This window comes from Euprymna scolopes, chromosome 40, assembly GCF_053919585.1.
Source record: "Euprymna scolopes isolate OS-2025 chromosome 40, ASM5391958v1, whole genome shotgun sequence".
Classification (NCBI taxonomy): domain Eukaryota; kingdom Metazoa; phylum Mollusca; class Cephalopoda; order Sepiida; family Sepiolidae; genus Euprymna; species Euprymna scolopes.
The window spans coordinates 46,014,817-46,021,701 of NC_136521.1; the positions used below are offsets into that span (position 1 = coordinate 46,014,817).

General features: G+C 33.7%; 1 pseudogene; it reads right to left on the minus strand.

The window, feature by feature from the left end:
- Positions 1 to 4,723: 4,723 nt before the first annotated feature.
- On the minus strand, positions 4,724 to 4,840 carry LOC145265776 (5S ribosomal RNA; annotated as a pseudogene).
- Between the last annotated feature and the right edge of the window lie 2,045 nt (positions 4,841 to 6,885).

The window sequence follows — 6,885 nt, forward strand, 5'->3', positions numbered from 1 at the left end:
GCTTGTTATCGGCTCAACTAAAATTGGGTTGAACTTCGGACAGAATTCGCTCTGCACACGAAATAATGGCCAAAATTGAATAAAAAAACAAAAAACAAACAAACAAAATTAAAAAAGATTAAAAGATGCGTTGTAACAAAAGTGATTATGGTAAATACAATGCGATCACAAGAAAGATGTCCTTCCTCATCACAAATCAAGAACAAACAAAAATTATTTATATCACAATGCCAATGGCGAACTTTATTTATTTATTTATTTATTTTCACGCATACAAGCGATTCCTACGAACGCTAAAATGCAAATGTCTGTGATTGTTTACATCCTTTCCTTCTCTGCTTTGTTGGTATTTGCTTTCCTCTAACATAGTGCATATGAGTGTGTGGGGAAATATCAGCAGCAGCAAAGGATGACTGGCTTGCGGAGAGATTAGCAGCAGCACTAGCGGTAGCCCAAAAACGTGCATATGCAAATTGGGAAGTGCGCATGAGAAGAAGAAGGAAAAAGGAGGGAGAAAAATGCCCCACGTGTTCAGGTGAGAAACAAAGTTGGCTTCAAAGAGAATGAACGTGCAAAGACACAGGTGAGAAATGGCTGGCTGCAGCTGGCGTGGGGTCGGAGAGGAAAAGTGTATACCAGGCAAGATGGACGATAGCAAGGGACATTTTTGATGCCGAAAGAAACGGCAATAAAAACTTTTGTTAAAAGAGAAAAAAATATCCACCTGGATTTTTATTTATTCATTTCTATTCCTGTTTTATTTCTTTGTCCATTTGCAACGTAATTTGCTACGTTACATTCCTCCTTACTCCCCAAAGATAGTAAGTTTGACATGGACGCGTGAATTGAAAAGTATTTTCAAACAATGGAAATATTTCTACCCCCCCCATCCCGAAAAACAAGTAACACATGCATGTGAAAGTAATAGTTGAGAACTCCTATAAAGCAGGAGACAAACAGTCAAGACTACTCAGACTTTACTAGCTGTACCTGTACGAAGGAACTCGGGAGATCTTCTCAATACCCCAACCTGGCTTTTTGTAGGGATATCAAAGCAAAAGGACCCAGTGAGTCACATATCAGCTACATCACATCAAAAACAAAGGTAACGCACACACATACACAATGCTACACTGCCAAATACTCAAATATGCAAATATTCATAGACTGAACATTTTGGACTATGTGGTATTCAAAGGACCTACAAAGTGTTTGGAGGAGCAAGATAGTGTCCCAAAAACACGAACAAACAAATCACTCAGAGAGTCGGTACTGTAGAACCTGGACAACGTTTGAAGAACTAGGAAGCAACTCTGAAAGTTGCCCTGAACTCTACAAGATTCTGAAAGATTTCTTTTCTAGGAACCGCTAAAAAAAAAAAAAAAAAAAAAAAAAAAATAGAGATAAGATTGTTCAATGATTGAGATTGTCGGACTGACTTCCTCATCTTGGTTGTTATTGTCACAACGTTTCGGCCGTTTTTGTTCAACTGGTAAAAAATTATAATTGGAAAATCTGTAAATTAATTTTCTTGTTGAACTAAAAAGTGACTTCTCATTTTCCGTTTTTCTTCATTAATTCGTTAAGAGAAAATGAAATATTGTGACAAAAATTACTTGATTTTAACTTTTTTCTGACAAGGAAAAAGTGGTCTTTAATTGAGAGAGATGAATGTTAAGTGAGGGGTAATTTCTTTTTTCATTCGACCTCAAACTCTACATTGTGTTGCTCGTTAAGAAAAAAAATGACTACATGGAAAACCATCAATTATTTTTTGACATATTTAAATCCATATTCATTTTTTTTCTCTTTTGAAAGAGAAAAAAAACATGGAAGATTTCAAATCAATTATGGCACAACTGCAGAAATACCAAATGGAACAACAATAGAAAATGAAGAAAGACAGGCTGAATTGGTTAAATACCAGATGAGACAACAACAAAAAATGGAAGATTTCAAAAATTGCTACTGGACCAACGAGAGAAAACAGATTTATTACTACAAACTTTAACAAATAAAAACCACTAAAAATAACATAGCATTCTCATAAAACACAGTCTTGAACACTATTAACAATTTCATTTACACCTAAGATAAATCCAAGAATTTAGGAGGCATGAGGACCTGTCTAACATTGATTGTGCTGATTAGGCAAACTCTGAAAAAATCTGCTTATTGCTTCGAAAACTGGGATCCAAAAATTTGTGGATTACATTTTACTACAAAAACCGTGTAAATTAATTTTTTTTCTGAAACCGTGAAACTTTTAACAGAACTGTTCAGTCCAAAAACGTTATTATTTCACAAAAGGTTGAAATGCCTAAATTTAATAAAAAAAGATGACAAGGACTATTTAAAATCTGCATCAATAATCAACAAACATTGCAACGATTTTAAACTAAATGAACTGAGTGCTGACGATTTCAAATGTTTGATATTAAAAAGGATTGCAGTAAAAGACTCAGAAATTCGATGCAGAATTTTAAGTAAATTAGAAAATGAGCTAAACCTGATACTACAAAAGTTGGCAGAAGATTGCCAACGAGTGATTAAAAAGGATTCAAAGAACATTGAAGAATCTGACGTCGCATACATAAGAAAAATATATCAAAAGTCCAAACCCTATTCTCCAGAGAAAATAAAAAGGAAAGGTTATTATTCTGCCTGCTCTCATAAAAGATAATTCACTGAAAATCAAAATCACCATCAAATCCATGTTATTGGTGTGGAGCCCTGCATTGGAGCAAAGCCCGTCCATACAGCAGAAAAACTTGCCTGACTTGTGACGGAAGTGAACATTAAAGTTTTTTTGTCAAGCAAAGGACAAAATTAAAAGCCAGGTGCAACACACCAGAACAAATGAAAAAAGACAATAAAAATATACATAAATATATATGTAAATATGTGTGGGTGAAAATATTCAATAAAAACGTAAAGCTTCAGTTAAATTTGGAATCATTAATTTGTATACATCAGTCATTCCCAACGTGGGGCGCATGCCCCACCGGTAGGGCATGGCAATATTTTGGTGGGGCATGGGCAGGACGTGCACCCTTGGGCTTACTATACCAAAGACTATAGGGCAATTTGAGAATGAGTTATTTTTTTCATTATTATTATTATTATTATTATTATTATTATTATTACTACTACTACTATTATTATTATTATTATTATTATTATTATTATTATATTAACAGTGAATTGTTTCATAGTGAATCTTTGTATTAAGGGGAGAGTCCGGCCGTGTATGTGTGTGCGATATATATATATGCAAGAAGAAGAAGTAGTAGTAGTAGTAGTTCTTCTACTACTATTACTACTACTACTGCTACTAATATCACAAAGGGGAGACATCAGGATTTTAGAAATGCCGAGGTGGTGCATGGCCCAAAATAGGTTGGGAACCACCGGTATACATGAAAAAGATTAAATAAACCTGTCATCCTAAAGTCTTGTATAACAGTCAGAATGGTGACCGGATGAAAAATAAATTTTGAAAAGGAATTAATCACTAATGTTATATTTAACAGTTTTTTGTATTAAAAAATATGGAAAATCTTTTTGGGACACATTGGGTGCAGCAATTCAATTTGTGGGATTTGACTCTAAATACTTTTTATCAAAAAGTGGAAACTCCAAGGACAGAGAAGGGAAATCTCAAGACATAATTAAAAGAAAGTTTCCCTAAATTTTTCTCAGTCGGTCTGGAAAATGCAAAAAACATATCAACCAGATTTGAACTCAACGATAATACATAACCAGTATTCAAGAAAAAAAAAATAAAAAAAAAAAGAAATGTACCATTTGACTCTTTGGAGAAAATTAATAAGGTGTTTGAAAGACTTGGAAAAACGATCGAAAGTTGAATTCAATCAATTGGCAGCCTCTACCGTCTATGTCAGAAAGAATTCAACAGAAATTCGCATCTGCTCTGATTTCACCACTGGTTTGAACTCAGTACTAAAAGACTACCATCATTCACTTCCTAGCAGTGAGGAAGTTTTCACTAAACTAAACAGAGGAAAGATCCCTATTAACACGCATAAGGAGTTACTCAAATTTTAATGGTTATCTTTTCGAATCAAGGTAGCACCCGCCGTTTTTCAAGATATTATGGATACTATGTTGGGCAGATCCGATTTCATGATCACATACGTTGGTGACATGATTATAATAAGTGAAACACGAAAACAATATTGAAAACTTGTCCACAAGAAAAGAGGATTTGGGTTTTAAAATAAAAGAAGAGAAATGCGATTTCTTCATAGAAGAAATAAAATACTGGATATGCTGGCTTCTAACAATATTACAGAATTAAAAAGTTTTTTGGGATTAGCAAACTATTACCAGATATTCATTCTAAATATTCACAACCTCGGTCCGGAGTCTAGTGTTCAGACACTGAGCCAATACTCACCACTTATAAATAAGCCAGATTTTTTGTAGTTGTTGTTTCTTTGTTTATTTTGCCTGTGGTACGCTTTTGAGTGGATTGCATTATCTTTTTGCTAATATATATATTATATATTATATATATTTAAAAGGCTTCCTTCAGTCTTGACAGACTATGGATACCCACGGTAAGGGTGCCTGCGCGTGAAATTTTTGTGGCAAGAGTTGCGCAATCTCCAACCACACCTCTCCTGATTCGACATTGTTGAATACCAGTGGCAAGTGGAGGTTAAGGACGACTGTAAATAATGCGGAGATAAGTGGAAAGCACATACAGCGCCTAGAATTCCCAAATGGTCACCCATCTGGTACTAACCAGGCTCAACGTTGCTTAACTTTGGTGATCTGTCGGGAACTGGTGTGTCAATGTGATTATGCCGTATTTATATATATATATATATATATATATATATATATATATATATATATATATGTGAATAAAAAAGAATGCGAAAAGTATAAAAGCTTATAACTTTTCTTTATTCGTTTTTAATTGGTGACGTGCATATATATAATATATAATATATATATATATATATATATTATATATATATATATATATATATATATATATATATATATATATATAATATATATATATGGGGAGCCATGATTTTATATACTTTTTTGTTTTTAAACACCTAAAATAAAACAATGATTCGTAAAATAATATTAGGACAAGTGTGAATTCTTGTAATAAAAAACTATAATTGTAGGTGATTATTTGACTTACAAGCAAAATAGTTTTCCAACGAAGGACTTGGAATTAAATTTTTTTTTTAATATTGTTATAAGATTAAAAATCTTCCAATATTATATATATATATCATTACATTTCTAACATGTTACCTGGCACTTTCCCCTCCTCTTCTAACAAGAGGCATTGGGCTTTGAGATACTTAGGTATAAAGAGCATATATATCCTGTACCCTAATTGATGTAATCTCCCATATCGCATGAACAATTAAATTTATATTCATTAATATATATCTTTATATTGTCGTTTTTTCCCTTCAGTAATTAAGCTCCACCTCAATTGTTGAGCTTTGTATTATCTCGATAAGTCTCCTTTTAAAGAATTTTTCTAATTTTTCTTGGTTCCCCCCATATATATATGCACACACACACACACACACACACACACACACACACACACACACACACACATATATATAGAGAGAATCACTCAATAAGCAGAGAGAAAAATACAAGATGGAGGTAAAAAGAACTAAAAAATAAGCAGAAATACTAGTTTCAAATATAGTAGCAATTCAGCTCAATATGTGCTGCTCCAATAAACATATAACCTGCAACCAAATCACAGTTTACCATGACAAAACAATCCTCTAACATCATACCTGGTTTACTGACAACACAGTAGTGACCTCATAGAGTGACCCCTCTCCTATCCCGAAAAACACATTTGATAATTATCAAATAATGTTCATCAGAAAAGATAGCACACATGAACAAAGAAAAATTACATAACTGAAAGTTACGTAATTGAAAAAAATCATACAATGAAAAAAAAAATTATATAATTTTTCTTTGGAAATCTCCAGGTTCATTTTAACGTTCCAGGAAGTGTTACATAACAGGGATTCTATGTCAATGACGATTAAGTTAGTGAATTTTGACAAGAGTCACAATGAGTGCATGATCTGTAAAACAGAATGATTCCCAGGATTGAATGAAAGATGAGTGACATAAAGCAGAGGGCAACAGGTCAAACAGTAGACAAAACAGAGTTTAATGATGCTGAATGACGTCTTGTTTTCAAACTGAGAGAAAGAAAGGTATTTTTCAGTCTCTCTGTGGAAGCCATGAAAACGAGACACCATCAATAATGTAGAAATAACCTTAGTGGAATATTGTCTTAGTGTCTTTATGCATGTGCATTACTCATTTCAGTTGCATTAGGGAGTTCAGAAGTAATGATGCTGATATGATGTGACGTGATGTCCTTTTTTCTTTCCTGCAACCTCTTTCCCACAGAAGAGACGTTGTGAGCCTGTCCCTGCTCTATCATTATTTTCATGGCAAGTGCTCGACTGAACTTCAATCTATGGTTCCCCCTTGCCAAACTTTCACAAAACCCCTCGACTAGTTACAACCATTATACATGATTTCCCCAACTCTCTAACTGTGCCTAAATCTAAATGCAAATTCCATGAAAAAGCTTCTTTCCCAGAACTGTCCACCTGTGGAACACTGTTCCACTGGTCTGCTTACCAGTTGAATACAACATGGTAGCCTTCAAATCCAATGTAACGGTCTTGTTAAGCCGTCTCCATAAATAATCAAATTCTACCCAGTTTACAACATTAACGATTACTACAGTACCATCTTATATTAATTAACCCTTATCCTCAAGTGGCCTTCAAGCCTTGATAAGTGGTGCCTCCCAAGTAGAAAAAAAAGCAAATAATT